We start from the raw sequence: 18,655 nt of genomic DNA, 5'->3' as shown, positions 1-18,655 counted from the left end.
TATTTATAAATTTGTATTTAATCCATATTCAATTTTTTCGTTCGAATTTTTCATGCATGGTGATTTTGAATGATAATGAATGAATATTTCGAATGGGTTGGAATGCGACCCGATCGAAGGATTTTTTCTAAGTGTTTGATCTTTGTATTAATAATTAAAAATCATCTGTTAGTTTTCAGAGGCTGAAGGAATTGTTGTCTATACTGTGTATTAAATGTAATTACTATTAATATGCTAATATTGTATATAACTAGAGCTATGCGGTATGTGTGCATTATATAAAAAGTATCTGTACATTATTTATATTGTTTCGCGAAACATAGTTATCTCCCGTCTATAAATAGGACCGTGTCCGCCTACAAATATCGTAAAAAAAACGAAATTATATAGCTTGAATTCAAAATTTTCCTCATTTAAAAACTGAAGCTTTATTGACGTCATTTCATGCAATCACTCAAAGATACTAATTCCAAAACCATACTCAAAGATTTCAATGAGCTTACTATTCTTCTTAGAATCGTACCTATATACTGGAGCACTAGCACAGTGACTTAAAATAGCCATTGTAACTTGACCCCTACTATTCCTAAAGTTTACACAAATAAACACCAAAAGACAGTTCTTAAACATGAGTCAGAGTTCATGAATAAATAGACGTTACAATGGGATTTGTCTTCTGGGAATATTTACACTACGTTCGGCGCCAGAGACGCCCACGTCTATGTCAAACCGTGAAGTATGAGCTTCACTTGCTCTTTGATAACATTACACTTACTGCGCTGTACAATAGGTGAACTCATCGTATAGAAATACACGTCTATGATAAGAAAAAAATTGTTGCTGTACACCTTCGGATAAATCAGTAAACTTTACAACAAGGCATTAATAAAGACCACAATGTAGAAATTTTTTTTCGCTCGGAAGCACCCTTGCTGAATGTTGAACAATGTTACTCTGCCGTCCGCTAACGGCTAAGTGACATAATAATTTTTGAGATATCATAAAAAACTACAGCCCAGTTTTAGAATATTGAAATTGTTAAATGATATTTCAGCTATGCATCGTTAGGGTAAGTTCTAAAAGAGAATTTTGCGCTCTATTTTTTTGCTATTTAAAACGGTACTATATGCATTAAGGTACTATCGTAAGAAAGTTTTCTCTAACGTACATGAAAACAATTGACTAATATTGAAAATGAAACTTTTTCTCGGGTAAAATACGCGTTTTATTCAAAGAAAACAACGTTTTGGGCTCTTTACGGGGGATCTTCTCCCGTTAGTTCTCCGTTAGACATCCGTCGAAAACAATTACTGTTAAATAAGCAATAGTTGGCCAAGTCAAATGACAATTAAGTAATAAACTTCATTCGCATCATTGCATCTTTTAATTTGGTTGAGAATTACGTATTTTATAGTAATTGTTTCGGACGAAAAACGGGAGTAGGTAATCAGGTCCCATGCTTACGGTGACTTAGATACGACAAAAAATAATATCCATTTCCTAAGTCAAACTTGTAGTAGTCTAATCCGAAGCCGAAACAAATTGAATTGTAAAAATGGTCAATGAAAGAAGTAGCCATTTCAAGTAGTGTTGTTTTGTAGAAGTAGCATTTAAAGAAATGGTAATTTCATGAATGAAGTGGTTATTTGCAGATGTTGTCATTTGACATTGTGGTCCTAAAACGCCGAAAGGGTAGCAATCACTAAAACCTAAAAACACCACAGTGACTAATATTCATAGTATTCCAATTTAATAATAAAAAAAAATTGGTTTGACTGTACCAAGAGCTTAATCTGCATAATAGCATTGCAGTGTAGGCGCCGTAAGAACGATTATATTGAAATGAAATAGTACAAGCACGGGTTTGAAACAATGACTGAGAACCGTTTAGTGGGAGGGCCTATTAATTCGTGCAGCCAACCACACACGTTTAAACCGTAAGCCATTCTATTGAAAATGTCTAATAGGAATCGTAGACAAACTTATGTGACTCACTGTATTTAGAGAAGTTAAGAACTATTATTATTCTGTATTTATTATAGATATTGGAAGGAACAATATAAATTTCTAGTGTCTGTAATCTTTAGTTTTAAGTCTTAATTCGTATGCTTAAGGTTATATTTTAAGTGTATTAATTCAATTGTAGAATTAAATCAAAATAAGACAATCAAAAATGGTGAAATTACAGGCACATGGGGCTTTTCAACTTGTGTCAAGGTAAATTTCTGTGCCGCAATGTAATTGTTATAGATAGGCGTGTCGCTTACTACCAGTCGCATGACTTATACATCCTACTATTTGGTGTCATAGAAAAAACATGTAAACAAGAAGCATTAAAAAAACAGCGCACTTATACTACCATAGGAAAATTGCAGCAAACCAAATGCGAATTATGATTTGACTTATACAATCGTAAACTTAAACAGAAACCTATTTATAGTTAATGCAATCCGACGGAAAAGGAAAGAGGACACATCGTTCTTGACACCTCTTTGAACGCGGCCTTTGAAATATCATAAACTACTCGACACCTTGGGTAACGACGATACCTGATATTTTGAGATATATATTTTCACAGTTTTACCTTTCTTAATGCTCACTATTCATATAATACAAATACATATACATAAATACTGCTTAGCAGTCTTAGTTGATTCTTGGAAATTTGCCATCGCCACTTTTCTGTAATGCGTATCAAAATCAGATTTTTTTTTCATTTGTGATATCAAGCAACGAATGGAACGTACAAGTCGTGCGCCTATACAAGCCTATCCATGACAGTTGCAGTGCCACTCAAAACTTTAAATCGCAAAGATCTGAGGGCCACTGTCACTGCACCAGCCACTCTGAGACATAAGTTGACAAGCCCCTTAAGCCTGTAATTTCATGCGGAACGCTGTAATGTTCACATTACTGCTTGATGCCAGAAATAAGTAGGGTGGTAGCGCTTCCCTGGATTGACTCTTTCACAAGGAGCTATACTGCTACCAAAATACCAGCTGTTAAGCCACACGCCTATCCATGAGAGTTGCAGTGCCACTAAAAGCTTTAAATCGGAAAGATCTGCGCTAGCCACCGTGAGGCATAAGTTGATATGTGCCTGTAATTTCACCAGCACACTTACCCTTTAAAACCAGAACGCAGTAGTGTTCATGTTATTACTTGACGGCAGAAATAGGTAGTACATCCCTGGACGAACTCTGTTAACTCTACTCTAGGAGCTCTACTGCGGCTATCAGAGGAGTGGTATCAACCTTCAATTATATTTCAGGGCATTATTGTACTGTACAAAATATACCGGCAAATGTTTTTTTCTAAATAACTGCTAATAAATAAATGCAAAAGAAACCAGTTTCAAAAGTTATCGTATAAGGAAAAGGAATTATGAAAAACAGAACGTGGAAGCAATTAAAAGTTGTGTTGTTCTATGGACTGTCCTGGGCTGGGTGCGTCGGCGGCGGTGTGGCGCGTCCACATCCGATCCGCGGTGTTTATTTACCCATCTTGTCAAAAGTTCGACAAGGGGTATTTATAACACCGGCCGCGCTTCCGTACAGTCTACGAGGACCGTGCATAAGGTGCGCAAGAGTGCGGGAGCAACGACCCTGTGACATAATCATAAAACGTTTACACCACCTATGGAACAACGTTGGGGATAACGGTTTTAAATGTAAAAGGGTTTATGTGTTACACGAGACAGTAGAGACATGGAGAAGGAAAAATTTGGGTGTGAAACCTTGTAGCTTTAGCTTATCAGGCCAGTGAATTGAGTACAAACTGTTTGTAAGGTGGGCCTTTCATACTAAAGTTAAGTAATTTTTAACTGAATTCTAAAAAAAGGATGAGGTTCCATACGTCTGTATTTTTTTGTCTATGTTACGCGATTATTTTGACATAATTTGAGAACAAATTTTAATGATTCTTTTTTTATCGGAAATGGGGTACCTCAGTAGAGTTCCCTTCGAAGAAAATTCCACCTCTAAGATGACAAATGAGGGGATCATCCGGTTTGCTATGTCACACACTATAAAAAAAAAAATTGTAGGCGTATACAATTTTTTTTTATAATATAAGGTGACGGGACGAGCAAGTCTGGCCTGGTGGAAGCTACATGCCTGTTCATAACATTTGCAGTGCCACTCAGAGCTTTAAATCGCCAAGATTTGAGGGGCACTACCAATGCGCCTATCACCCTGAGACATAAGTTGACAAATCCCTTCAGAACCGGAATGCAGTCACATTACTGCTTGGCGGCAGAAATAGGTAAGGTGGCAGTACTTCCCTGGACGAACTCTTTCACAAGGAGCTCTACTGCTGCCCGTAACTTTTTTGGGATTTCGGCCACTTTCCATTAATGGATATCAATAAAACTTGACAAATGCATGTGAATGCATAAACTTTTCAGGTCGGGTTTTTTTTTTTTATAAAAATGTAATAATTATTAATATCTTATAAAGACAGGACAGAATATCTCACAATTGACTTATTGACGCATAATATAGACAGAAATGTCTTTGTCTTGTCTTACTGTCATAAAAGGTATCTATTTTGCAAAAGGAATGGAACAGAGGTCTTTGTACCGTACCATGTTATTACATTGTGTTATAACGTACACCAATAATAGATAGCTCCATTACATGTACACGATAGTATCCAATAAAGGGCCTGTTCCGTTACTGATACCGATTTAAGGACGTATCGGCCTTGGTTCCTTTATTTAGGGCACAGATGTTCGATTATTACGTATGGCAAGTTTAGCATTAAAATTGACTGTTTAGAATGCAGTCTTTCCTTTCGAAAACCATTATTATTGTCGTACAAGGAGATGTTTATTGTTCTCACCCATTTATGAGAAATTTAAACGTTATGATTACGAGTTGTTACGTGATTTGTTGATAAATGACATGTTTAGGAGGCACAAAGTTAAAAAAAGGTTTGGTATCACGATGTTATCAAAAGTAAATTAATATCTGAATGTTCGTGAAAGAGGTTTAGAAGTTGATTTGTCTGCAAAAGCTATTTTACATGGGCTGACAGAAAGTGATTTTTTTAGTTTTAGACTGTTAAGTTGTTTCTGAACCTTTTATCTATAATTATATCTTTTTATATAAAAAAATCGATCTGAAACGTTTGTGCAATTACATCTATTTGCTATTAGTTAACGAAAAATTGATGTATCGAATAAACTGAATTCATCAATTAATTTGCAGCCCTTAGAGGTTAGAGGAAGAATATTCTCTAAATTTTGAATGAAATCATTACTAAGGTAACTCCTTTCTAACAAAAAAGAATCGTCAAAATCGGTTCACAATTATTGAAGTAATCGCGTAGCATACACACAAAAAAAACAGTCGAACTTTAAACCGCCTCTTCGTTTGAAGTCGGTTAAAAATAAATATTTCGTTTAAACTTTAATAGTACCCACTAGTCGTAGTAGAGCATATTTCTTAAAAATTTGTTAAGAGGTTAATTATACAATGTAAAACGTTAAGAATACATACATTCTACAATCTGCATTATCAAAACCAATTCTATGAATTGCAATTTCATTAATTGTAATATATTTTTCACCTAGACATAATACTATCACACCTGTCTTCCACCGACGTAGACAGAGACTACAAATCACCAGTTGTTACATTCCTGACGTACATATTTTGTTTCTATCGTTTTACCTTTGAATTTATCGCTAAAAAGCATGTTCGTTCATTATTTTGAACAAAAAACTATTTGTACCACGATGAGTCTATGCAGATAATACGTAGACTGCGTGAAGACGAGTCTATTTTTATTGTCATTGTGTTATTTCATGAAGAATTTATGTGGCGACGAGAAAGCAAATAAGTTCAGCGAATTTTATAAATATCAACTTAAGTAGGTAAACGACAGAGGGCGTCGCAGAAATGTCTTTCTCGCGTATACTATTCGCTTTATGTATCATTGCTCTTGAATGGCTAATTTTGCTCTTATTCAAAGATATTTAAAACTTGTACAATAAAATTATCTCGTAATTATGACTATAGTGCGATGAGGGTACGTAAATGGTATTAAAGGAAAACTTTCATTAGATTTTCTTTTTAACAGCAGTAGAACTTCTTGTTAAAGAGTTCGTCCAGGGAAGCCTTAACTATTTCTTCCGCCAAGTTCTTTTTTATAATACTAAGTAACGGGACGAAAAAGTTGCAGTGCCACTCAGAGCTTTAAATAACAAAATTCTGAGGGGCATTGCCACTGTGCCTGTCATCGTGAGCCGTAAGTTGACAAGTCCCTTGTGCCTGTAATTTCACCAGCACCCTTACCCTTCCCACCGGAACACAGTAACGCTCACATTACCTACTGTTTGGCGGCAGAAATAGGTAAAGTGGCAGTACTTCCCTGGACGAACACTTTCACAAGGAGCTCTACTGAAATACCAAATTCCAAATTCATGTGAAATTAAAGGCACATGGGACATAATTTAAACATTAAAGGTTCCATGCTGCATTGAAAATTTATTAAAACAAAAGCAATATTACAGCCGCCAAGCAGTAATGTTAGCATTACTGCGTTCAAGTTTTGAAGGGTAACGGTGCTGGTGAAATTACAGAACACATGGGTATGTCTCAGGGTGACGGGCGCAGAGGTAGTCCTCCCCAGATTGTGATTTACAGCTTTGAGCGGTGCACAGGAGTGTCGCTTACCACCAGGCACGACTATTCGTCCCATCATTTGGTTAATTGGTTGGGCGCAGTGGCAGTGCCTTTCAGATCTTTGCGATTGAAAGCTCTGAGTTGCACTGCAACTGTTATGGGCAGGCGTATAACTTACCATCAGGCGCACGACTTGTTCGTCCCGTCAATTGATTATTATAAAAAAAAAAAACAAAAAAAATGAAACTGATCGACTCTCCGACTCGACGATATTTTTGTTTAAAGAGCGAAAATTTTTGGTTATTCTTGAAATAAATTTTACTAAAATCCTTCTTTCCCTTTAACCGAAATTCCTGTCGTAACTGAATAAATTATTATATGCTTAGCTTTCAAAACAACGAAAAGTCCCACCTTTCTTTATGTTGCAACTTTATCTATACGAGTAGAACAAAATAACACGAGTCAGAGCGAAAGGTGTGAAGAGGTAAACCGCAAATACATTGCCCCGAAAATTTGCCTAATGTTGGGTACGACGGTAGTGAGAGAAGTGGGACGATATGGAGTAAAAAAAAACATAAATGGCGACCTCGTTGCCCGTTAGTATTGCGTATGAGGATGTCCCCGAATTGATTACCGATAGGACCGTTTTTATTTTTATTTTTTTTTATTAAAAAATAAGCAAAAAGTGCGCATTTGACCTCCATCTCATCTGATAGAAAGTGATGGAGTATGCACACCTAAATAATGCCTATTTACTCTCGCCTTGAAAAGACCCAAGTTATACCGATCAGGGAACCGAAGTTTGCAGGCAGGGAATTCCACTACATCTCAAGCACGCGTTTCAAGTGAATCCAAGATGACCAGTTGGTATTTAGCAGAAACATCCTATAGGTGGCAGCAGTACTCCATATACGACCGAACTTGTGATTGGTAATAAACTTTTCTAAATTGGTTCTGTATGTTCTGGGTTGTGACCTGTTAAACCTACTTGATTTTTAGTTTTTTAACAATAAGCACCCTGGCCCGTTTTATAAGTATTTATTTTGTATGATGTTTGACGTTCTATATTTGTTCTCTTGTTATTCTTCTTACTTTACTTCACGCTTACCCTGCACCAGGGAAACTCTGAATCGCGGGTGCCATGAACATACACATGGACAACCACAAATTACCCCCAAATTCACGAGGGAAATAAATGTAGGTCATACAAATATTTCTCCTGACCAGAATCGAACCCGGAACCTCTGCGAGGCAGACCAGCGTGGTAACTATTCAGCCACGGAGGCACGTTATTATTAGATACTATTTATTGTTTCCATTCGAGTAATCACAAACATGCTTGTGAAACTAGTGTGATATAAAGTTATGGTACTTATGTTTCGAAACAAGAAAACTAATGTGTGTAAGATTCCTCTCTCGTCTCGAGAGGATCATTAGCGTCTTCGAACGTTGGTTATTAGGGCATCTGCTAAGCTAGTTATTGAATGACATGCCGCTGACAACACTAATTATCATCTAGTCAGTATTCTCCAATACTAACCGCACAATGCGGTCAATATTCAACATTTAAACAATTTATATTTGTATTAAGTAATAAAACTGAATTTTAGAAAGGAATGTAACGGCATGAAACGGAATGTAATGGAATAAAATTGAAGAGAATAAAAATAATACACAAAGAAAAAATATTAAAAACAAAGAAACTACGGAGTAAACATATCAAATAACAAACAATCGATATTCGAATTTGGAATACTGTCATGTGTGCCGTTGTGGCATACGCAAAATGATTCACTCAGCTAATGTCATAACCGCGATTATATTCTGTGATGCTGGTTTACTGGTGATGTAGGCATTGAACTCTAAAGCCAAATAATAATAATAATAACGCACACACTCAACATAGCCCCGCACTAGGGAAACCCTGTGTCGCGGGTGCCATAGACACACACATAGACAACCACAAATTACACCCAAACTCACGAGAGAAATAAATGTAGGCCATACAAATATTTCTCCCGGCCCGGGAATCGAACCCGGGGACCTCTGCGTGGCAGTCCGGTATGGTAACCGTTCGGCCACAGAGGCAGTTAAAATAACAATAAAATAACAATTTTATATTTATTTTTATGCCATTTTTTACCTATTTCTCTCTAATTTTGCTTGCAATGCAAGTAGGACGGTGTTCGATCTAATAAAATAAGACTATTTAGATTTATTACTACTGTAGATATCGCTTGTTGGAATCAAAATTTTTCGCTTTTGACATCTGTCCTTAAACGCCAGTCCATTGTACACACTTTAATTCAAATAATGTTGAACGTCGCTTTTTGACGTAGTCTTTAACTATACGTGATCTCAGTACCATATAATTTTGAAATAGCATGTAATTACGTCATTACGACGTCACCCGTTTGTAAATCTATTTTTTATGATACCAAGTGACGGAACGAATGAGTCGTGCCTGATGGTAAGCGACACGTCTATCTATAGCAGTTGCAGTATCACTCAGAGCTCTAAATTGCAAAGGTCTAAGGGGCACTGCCACTGCGCCCGTCACCACGTGATATAAGTTGACAAGTCTCATGTGCCTATAATTTCACCAGCACCCTTACCCTTCAAAATCGGAACGAATGTAATGCTCACATTACTGCTTGGTGGCAGAAATAGGTAAGATGGCAGTACTTCCCTAGACAAACTCTTTCACAAGGAGCTCTAAAGCTACTGAATCTAGCACCCACAGTGCAAACAGTTGGGCCGCCGAGGTTACTAATGAACGATGTGTAATAAGCTCCTACAATGATAGTGAGTTCTTACTCAACCAAGAGGTTCTAAACGCTTCTAACTAGCCAGCTCCACATAGTCTATCCGTACGCTGCACGAGTCGTTAGTGGCAGAAAAGGAGTGGCAGAGGAAACCAACAAATAGATAATCGCAAATTAATTACAATGACAACCTACCATAACAATGCGGGTGTAATCACGTATATTATTAATGTCATTATGTACACTTACAGACAATCAATACCAAACACGACTTTCGTCAAACACGACTCAACATATTAAAATATTTTGGCAATATATTTTCGTATTAACAAACGTTTGATTAATAAAGCATTGTATAAAACATTTTCTGTTTTATATGGAAATGAATTTTAATTTCGCACGTGACTGTACGATGTTGTATTTGATTGATATAAGAGGTTAGGACTATTCGATTCGAAGGTGTGGCTGCCGATCGTTAAACAAATGAACCATGAATTATATTTCTTGACGACGCACTAATTTTTTCTCATTCCACTAACAAGTATAATTTATTGATATTGAACGTAATCTTTCTTATCGAGATAAACTTGTACAATTTGCCAATTTGCGCTGCTGGAAGTCTTATTGGTGAAAATAGTTCCGGGTTCAATGCCCAGATAAAATACACGGCAATTCGAGGTATTTAAACTTCCAATTTCGTTTACTCTTCGACTCATGAAGTTAAATAAAACAATATTAATTAATCCAAAGACTACGTAACGCCTGAGTAAGAGTAACAAGGATGAAACTTCACAAGAAGATCAAGAAACAGAGGGAAAGACAAGTTTGTAAACATCCGGCTTACGAGTGTATAAAATATATTTTTAATCGATCAAAAAGAGAACGTAATCGACCATATTTTGTAAACTCACACACATGTACAATTCTATAGGATGAACAATTAATTGAAATAATTGACAGGCTAATAGAACAATTGCAATCAGGTCAGAAAACAAAGCATCATCTGTGTAACTACTCTAATCAACACAGAGTACCGTAATTGATAGCACAAACAGTACGAACAAATTCAAGAAAAAGGAAAAGAATAAAATGATTCAGAAATAGCTCAACGTGTACATGTTAAACAGTTCTGTTCCGAAAACAGAATAGATATAAACAAAAGAATAACGGTACATATAAAAGAATCTGATTTAAGTCTAATAATGATGCTCAAAAGTCTTTAATTTAAATTCATTTTATAAGCAACCATAATAATATTATTAATGTATACCTACTTACTTAATGATAATTATAATTAATAGATGGAGGAAAAATAATGAAAATGGTAAATGCAGCTAACTAATTATATATCTATTATGTACGTCGTACCTAATCACTTTCTAATTTTAAAATAAGGTTTCTAAAATAAGGACGTAGTTGGATCAATTGTAAAAACTTAGTAACAAAATTTCCGCGAGATTATATTCTTCACAAAACAAGTGTTAAGTTTTATTACCCATGAAATTGATTGAACAGACGTAGATTTAATTAAAACAAGAAACCTTTACATAACAGAAATACCGATAAACGAATTAATTTCAATATTGATATTGAAATCGAATTGGCGGAGCAAAAAGCGCAGCCAGAAAGTAATAAATTGTTCGGAGTGCACTCACGACCTACCGTTAGCATTAAATTTTGTTGCAAGCGACAATCGGAACGTCTGCTTTAATAGCATTCCTTTATTTATATACTGAATTATTCCTTTGTTTTTGTCATTATTTGTTTCAAAAGATACCCAAAAAGGCGTGCCTAATTAGCTGGAATGCAGACGTCAATTTTAAGAGGTTCTTTCAATGCCCAATGTACTAAGTTACTGTCTTATGTTTGGATCTCGCATACTTCTAGACTACTACTATGATAAATTCTCATCGTCTATTACACCAATTTGTATTCATATGTGAAAAATACGTCCGCCAATCACAGCAGTTGCCCAGAAAACTGAACTCTCACATGAAGACATCACTTGTAACCATCGAATCGTAACCAAAGTGTCAGGCGACATACGACAAATTTAGCCGCGCATTAACTCGCGGCAACACATGTTCGCGATTCTAAAATTTCAAATTGCCATTGAAACGCGCGTGGCCGGCGCGCGCGCTGCTCTGACTAACCAGTAACTGGCTGTAACCCAGCCAAACCCAAACCCGAAAGTGTTTCGTGTTTCCATTTATGAAAGCTCTCGACCGTTAGAGAGGGACAGAGGACCGGGTGCGCTAAAAGCTCGAACTCGTACGCTATGGAGACAACACGTTTAGGCAACATGTAGATATCACCTGAACATAAACAGGAGAATTAATGTAGTTACTAAGCATTCATTCGCCTAAACATAACCGTTATCATGAGGATTTCCTTAAATAGAGATGAGTATATAAATGAATACGTTTTCTTTTCCTTATGCAACTTACTTAATAAATCATAATAAGCTAGATTCAAAGAAAAAGTTTCTCCAAAGTTAATACACCAACTAAAAATGTAAAAAGGGAACAATCCTTATCACGGCATCGACATCACACCCTTGCACCCTCTCGACCTGTCACTAAAATCGTATGTGTAAAAAACCCTTTGTTAGAATGGGCTCGCGTCCGGGAAACCAACACTTGACCCGCCGTATTTAGATCTTTTGTGTACGGCCCACGGCCGGAATAGAACTTTACTATTTTCAATATGCAGTATGTCATTCCTGTTACCAACAATAAGTACATATAATGAACGATATAGTTAAAATTAAAATTATCTAAACAGAGCATAGGAATACATAAACACTATATATATGGTGGGGTGAAATCCGATAAACCAGATTTAACACTCTTAGAGAAGTAACATTTTCTTCAAATTTGAATGGCACCACGACTGACCTTTCCAAAAAAAAAATTTCTCGAAAACGATGCCCAAATTTGAGAGTAATCGCGTAATATACACACAAAACAATGCAGTCCAATTGAGGACCTCGTCCTATTTTTTTTATTATACGATATTAATGTAGCGCTAATTCATATTATTTACATTTTGATTTTAAAATTCCCAATTGCCTGTAATTTCACTAGCACCCTTACCCTTCAAAACCGGAACGCAGTAATGCTAACATTACTGCTTGACGGCAGAGACAGGTAAGGTGGCAGTACTTCCTTGAACGAACGAACTCTTTCACAACGAGCTCCACTGCTGCTTAAATTACAATATTACATACCTATCAAATTGAAACTAAACATTAAGTTTGCAAGTTTAGTCAAGGAAGATTGCGTAGAAAGCTTACTGTTCAGTTTCTAGTGTTACTCCAGTTTGTGTGTGACTTACCGTATTAGGGTTAAAAAATCATATTAGGAATACGATTGTGTCATAATCATAAATTTTGTGTCACTCCCGCCTGCTTTACTCCTTTAGAGCTCCACGTTTAAAGCGTGTTGTAGGAATACCAATTATACACACACACACACACACATATATATATATATATATATATATATAATTTATCAACCTCGGTGGCTTGGCGGCTTGCACTAAAGACGAGACTAGATGAGGACGTCCAGGGCTAAGGACTAAGTTTTCTAAATTAGTCCTAGACTGAGTATTCTGGATAGTGCCTGAGATTCAATTTCGCTGCTCTGGTACTCAGGGTACAATGAATTCCCTTGTTTGAGTCCACTTTATTGGTGTGGTTGTCTGGCACATTATTATATCTGTATTTTTCCCCCTCTCTATTTTTAAGTCTTCTTTCTTAATGAACTTAGTTTCACGGGGATTAGGCTCTTAACTGTAATACCGTGTAAATATATTTTCAATAAATAAATATATAACTATTTAAATTATTGTTATTAAATCGTTCAGAGAAGTTGTGTGATAAAATAAAGGTGTTGAAAAGATATTTATCCCATTGGCTTTAAATATCGTCGTAATCGTCCGAGAACTATTATGTTTAAAAAAATACATTCAGCTACGTCACTGTATGATGATCCATAATTACAGCACATCTACATTATCTTTGGGGTGTTTGCCAACTCGGTCATTAAGAGGCCCTTGCAAATTAACGAAAAAAAAATGTACAGATCGCAAAGCAGTATCTATATCTTCTTGTGCTGTTGTCAACTGGTAGTAAGTATAGATATTCTACAAATCTAAATTGATAGTGACGTTTGATTAACTAGACCACGCTGAGATCAATATAGAACAAGTAACACTGTAGTTAACCAGCAAATAAGAAAGAAAACCTCTACAAACAAAAAACACAAACGATAGCCAAAGCCACCTACAAGATTTATTAGAATTTGATCGGTCGTCGATACTTACTTACGGTAATCGTCTGAATTACACAATTTTATCAGTAAATTGCTGGTATATTTACCAGCCTAATTACAGCCGACGTTTTGGGCCGCGCTTGCATCTGCGCCCTAATTTCTACATTATGGCTGAGCTTTAAATACAGGTGGAAGTTGCAGTACAAATACTGTACCGGTATGGGTATGGTGTTATGCACTGGTTTCCGCAATCAGCCCAAGAAGATATAGATACTAAGCGATCTCTACAATATGCTCTTATTATTTCTTGTTCTTTTTCCATTTATTTATAAGGGTCTCTTAATAGTCGACTTGGCTAGCAGCCCAAAAATAATATGAACGTGCTGTAATTTTGGATCAGCACAGTGGCACAGTTGAATGTATTATTTTAAACACAATAGATGTCGGACGAGTTGTACTTAGCGTACCTATATATCTTTTTAATTCTATTCTTTGACCTTTCACTACATAACTTAATAACGATAATAATAATAACGCGTAGCCTCGCGCTATGGAAACGGGTGCCATAGACAACCACAAATTACTCCCAAACTCACGAGAGAGAAATAAATGTAGGCCATACAAATATTTCTCTCGGTCCAGGAATCGAACCCGGGACCTTTGCGTGGCAATCCAGGATGGTACCCGTTCGACCACGGTTCGGCAATGGCAGTTAACTGAACAATTAAATAATAATATATACCAAAAGTATATACCAAAAAATAGTATATTTACTTGATTTCTGTCCGTCAATGTAGTTAAAACCAGTCAAAGAGCTGAGGCAACAAAATATAATGATAACGTCAGACTTCACACCAAAAACCTGATATCAAACGAGGGAATTCCCTGTACTATGAGAGCCAGAGCATTGAAATTGACTCCCGAACGTTATCCAGAACATTGTACATTATTGGTTTTCGTCGAAATATACATCAAATAGTTAGATTTCATAGTTTTGATATCACGTGTATCTTTCTAAAATAACGTTATTTCCAAAATTGTCGGTATTATATATAATTACGTCTTAATTACCTAAGCCACTAGAACAATTTATCTTACGTAAATTTTAATGAATAATATTAAGCTTAAAATAAGATTAAAATTTACTTCACCGTGGTAAACAAATAAATCAAAACAGTTACAGAATATTTTACATGAGAAATGTACCAACTTTATTATATATGAGAAATATTTTAAATTTATATATAAATAAATATTCATATGCAATCTTGTTACGTCGTTTTGTCAAAGCTTGTTTCTTTTGTTCACAAATAAAATGTTATTCATTTGTTGGAACTTTACTTTTAGACGATTGTGATATTGATTGATACTTATTTTGTTTCCATACACCTTGGCAGGTAAATCGCGGAAGCGTCCGCTCAGGCGTTTTAATGACTCGCTCAGTTTAGCTTCGTCCACGTCCGCCGCCCGCCCTACATCAATGACCGCTTGGCCAACGGCTTGTTCCTCCGCCCTACGATGGTTCTCTTGTTATATGTCAGTTGAGGTGCATTGATACTTTATATTATACTAATATATATATATTAAGCCATACTTGACTATCATCACAGATTATTACCCAATGCGATAGTCTAGACTGGTTTAGATAATATAATTAATATTTACAAATAGACACTTATTATTTATCTAAATTATAACTACAGATAAATAAAGCAACATTTGTGAATTCACTCAGAGGATCCGTAAATATGTCCACCTCATTATCAATCAAGTTCATGATCCGTATTGCGCGTGTGACCGGCGCTTCTCTTAACACGTAGGTGCGCCCATACGGCACCACCGTCAGCTGCGGCCATCGAATTCGCTCCTATTTGGCACACTAAAATGTATGTAAAGTAAAACCCCGTTTTCATTTTTTTATATATAAGGTTCGTAAACCTTTTTCTTCACCTCTACTTGGTTTACAGTTTTTCTAATTCCAAAGTAACAAGACTTGAATAAAAGTTCACGCGGTAGTAAACCGTGCGTTCGCTCGTTAGAAAAACGCGTGTTGCGCGCGTCTCTAACGTTTGTCATTTAAACCGGCTCTAATGCAGTCCGTTATCAGTTTCTCCGTAGGTTAGTACTGACTGCACAACAGCTGCGCAATGGCTAGACACTAAACAACAAATTTCAACCAGTTGACAATTGTGGTTAAGTTATAGAAATAACACAAATTCGTGCAATGTGAGCGAAAACCTTGTGATTCTTTTTATGATACCAAGTGACAAGACGAACGAGTTGGTCACCAGGTGGTATTTTTTCATATGGTAAGCAACACGCTTGTCCTAAGCAGTTATAGTGCCATTCAAAACTTTATATTGCAAAGATCTGAGGGGCATTGCCACTGCACCAGTCACCCTGAGACATAAGTCAACAAGTCTCATGTACCTGTAATTTCACCAGCATCCTTACTCTTCAAACTGCAAAACACAATAATCCTCACTTTACTGCTTGACGGCCGAAATAGGTAAGGCGGCAGTACTTCCCTGGACGAACTCTTTCACAAGGAGCTCTATTGCTACTAAAAATTATTAACGACCAAGATTTCTTTCCGAACTATAGCCACAAATACAAATAGGTTGTCTTATTTTCTTATTTACGGCTATTTCAGTGTTAAATGTGCAACTTTTTATGATATATTTAGCTGTTATTGGACGAGCGGCGCAGGCGCTGCGATTGAAGCTGCAACAAGCGTGGCATGTATTTGGGTTTATGGAGTTTTTTTATTACCTTTGATGATAGCCTCTATGAGATTACATCTCGTTTTATTGATTAAAGACATGTTACGCGTAATGTGTGTCAATGCGCCTAGCTTGATTATTGTTAGTTGGAATTTGCGGTTGTTTTGCTGCGAATGTTTGGGCGTACGACATGGAATATGATCGGTTTTTTATAGGTGTGTTAGAGACTTATGCATGGTAGCCAGAATTTTATTATGGCTAGTATAGGTATATCAGATTAATGGCAATAAATAAAAGAAAAATCGAACAATTTTCACCTGGTAACTCAACTTAACACGTCAATTGAAAATATGAATTGAGTCAAAAGGAAAAGAAGACTCTTGGCTTTAAACTTTTGCTTTCCTTAAAACAGAAAAAATATTTAAAAATTCGAATTGTGTTAATTGGTTTTTTTTTAATGGGTACAGTAAAGATAGGTATAACGATATAGATACCGCGAAAAAATGTCAGAAATTTAAACTACGGAAGAAAAATAACAATCTAAGATCTGGCAGTATGGCCAATTAGACTACTTGTGTTGTATCAATTGGTTCTCCGTAGTCATTATTTTCAGCTGAAAATAACAATTTTAATTATTAATACAAAGATCGAACACTCAGAAAAAATTCCTTCGATAAAAAGTCGTTGAAAAACCAAATACAAAGACACGACGCAAGCACATAGATAAATTCGTGAGGTCCGTTGGTTCGTTCCGTGGCTTAGTTGGTATAGCGTCTGGCACGGTATGCAAGAAGACGTCGGTTCGAATCCGACCGGATCGAAGGAATTTTTTCTGAGTATTCGATCTTTGTATTAATAATTATAACAAACTAGTGGAGTAATTTCACAAAAAAATTGAATATCAATTCAATAAAAATTTAATTATTAACAATTTTATTCAATAATATCTATATGAGTACTAGCATACATTTTGTTGCAATAATTTCGAAGAAACCGCTACGATCTCTGACGTTTATAATGTTTATTGCATATTCGACGACCAATGAGGTGAATCCGAGTCACATGTCGCGATTTGAAAGCGGGTGTCAAATCATAGAGGTTAGTAGGTATGAAAACTTGAGTAAATGCTGCCTTCATGCATTAAAAATAGAAAACAAATGTATTTATAGCAACACAAATTCATAGAAGCACTTGAAGAGAAATTTATTATAAACACTGGCGTCTCTTCATTATCCGATTCAAAACAATAAAAATATTGATAGTCCTTATTTTTGTTTGTGCCCTACAGTCAGATGTGTATTACATTATTATCATTAACGAATATATTATACATACATGCCGTGATTACCAATAACTTAAATCGAACCGATGGGTATCATGTTATATGCAATCTTCGCCACTAATATCTCTCATGTTATATATTCAAATCCATAAAATAAAATAAACATAACTAACTCAACAATACAAAAATTTTCAATTACTCTGTGGCGGGGCAGCAAGCTGCACATACAACATACACTGTGTACAGCATATGCACATACCCAACACTATCACCACATATCTTCTATTTATTAAACAGTTTATTTTTCAGTGGCTCCACTCCAATCTTTATCATCAGTTTCCTCTCCCTGAGTCCGCGAGACAATCTCAGAGCAATATCCGGTGGGGATCAATATTTAGTGTAAATAGAGTAAGCGACGTACAATCCGACTGGGGATGACTCACCTCCGCGCCTCTGATCGCCTCTGACTCACTCGCACCTCTTCCAATGACGTATAATTGCAACACAGTATTATTTGTGTTCAATTGTGTCGGCATTTAAATTTATTTAACCGAATCAAGAATGACCATAAAAATCATTCACGAACTACGTGGTTTTTTATAACTCTATGCAATTGTTTTGGGGATTTCGTTATTTTTTCCTTTGCAATTATGTGCAAGTTTCTTCGCGGTATTTTCGTTAATCAAAAAGCTCATGGTAAATGTCTAATTAAATTTCGCACTGTAAAAGGGGTTCTATTTCGTATTTGATGACGTCACCAAACTGAGTGTAAACTTCTAGTCCAGTTTGAAGTTTTATTTCCAAAAAAAGTATACCATTTACTATACAAGGTCCAAATGAATTCTAACTAGCGCGGCGGCGGTACTACACGTACAAATGCAAAAAGTATAAAAAATAAATATCAGGTAGGTCCAGGCAGTCCCACAAGGAATTAACTCCTAAAACCCACAAGGACCAAACTCCTAGAAACTTATCGATAGTT

General features: G+C 36.0%; 1 protein-coding gene across 8 annotated transcripts in view; it reads right to left on the bottom strand.

Annotated features, from left to right (window-relative positions):
* LOC113233306 (protein sickie) overlaps window positions 1-18,655 on the bottom strand; it is a 239,872-nt gene that overhangs the window by 182,220 nt on the left and 38,997 nt on the right. For 6 of the 8 annotated variants that reach the window (XM_026468386.1, XM_026468385.1, XM_026468389.1 and 3 more), the window contains exon 1: window positions 11,387-11,782. The exons of the other annotated variants lie outside the window; for them this stretch is intronic. The gene's annotated coding sequence lies outside the window, so the exon portion shown is untranslated. Of the gene's footprint in view, window positions 1-11,386; window positions 11,783-18,655 lie in introns of those variants that run through there. 8 annotated transcript variants of the gene reach the window in all.

This window comes from Hyposmocoma kahamanoa, unplaced genomic scaffold, assembly GCF_003589595.1.
Source record: "Hyposmocoma kahamanoa isolate Upper Pololo Valley unplaced genomic scaffold, ASM358959v1 78, whole genome shotgun sequence".
Classification (NCBI taxonomy): Eukaryota; Metazoa; Arthropoda; class Insecta; order Lepidoptera; family Cosmopterigidae; genus Hyposmocoma; species Hyposmocoma kahamanoa.
This window is presented reverse-complemented; position numbering and strand designations above follow the sequence as displayed.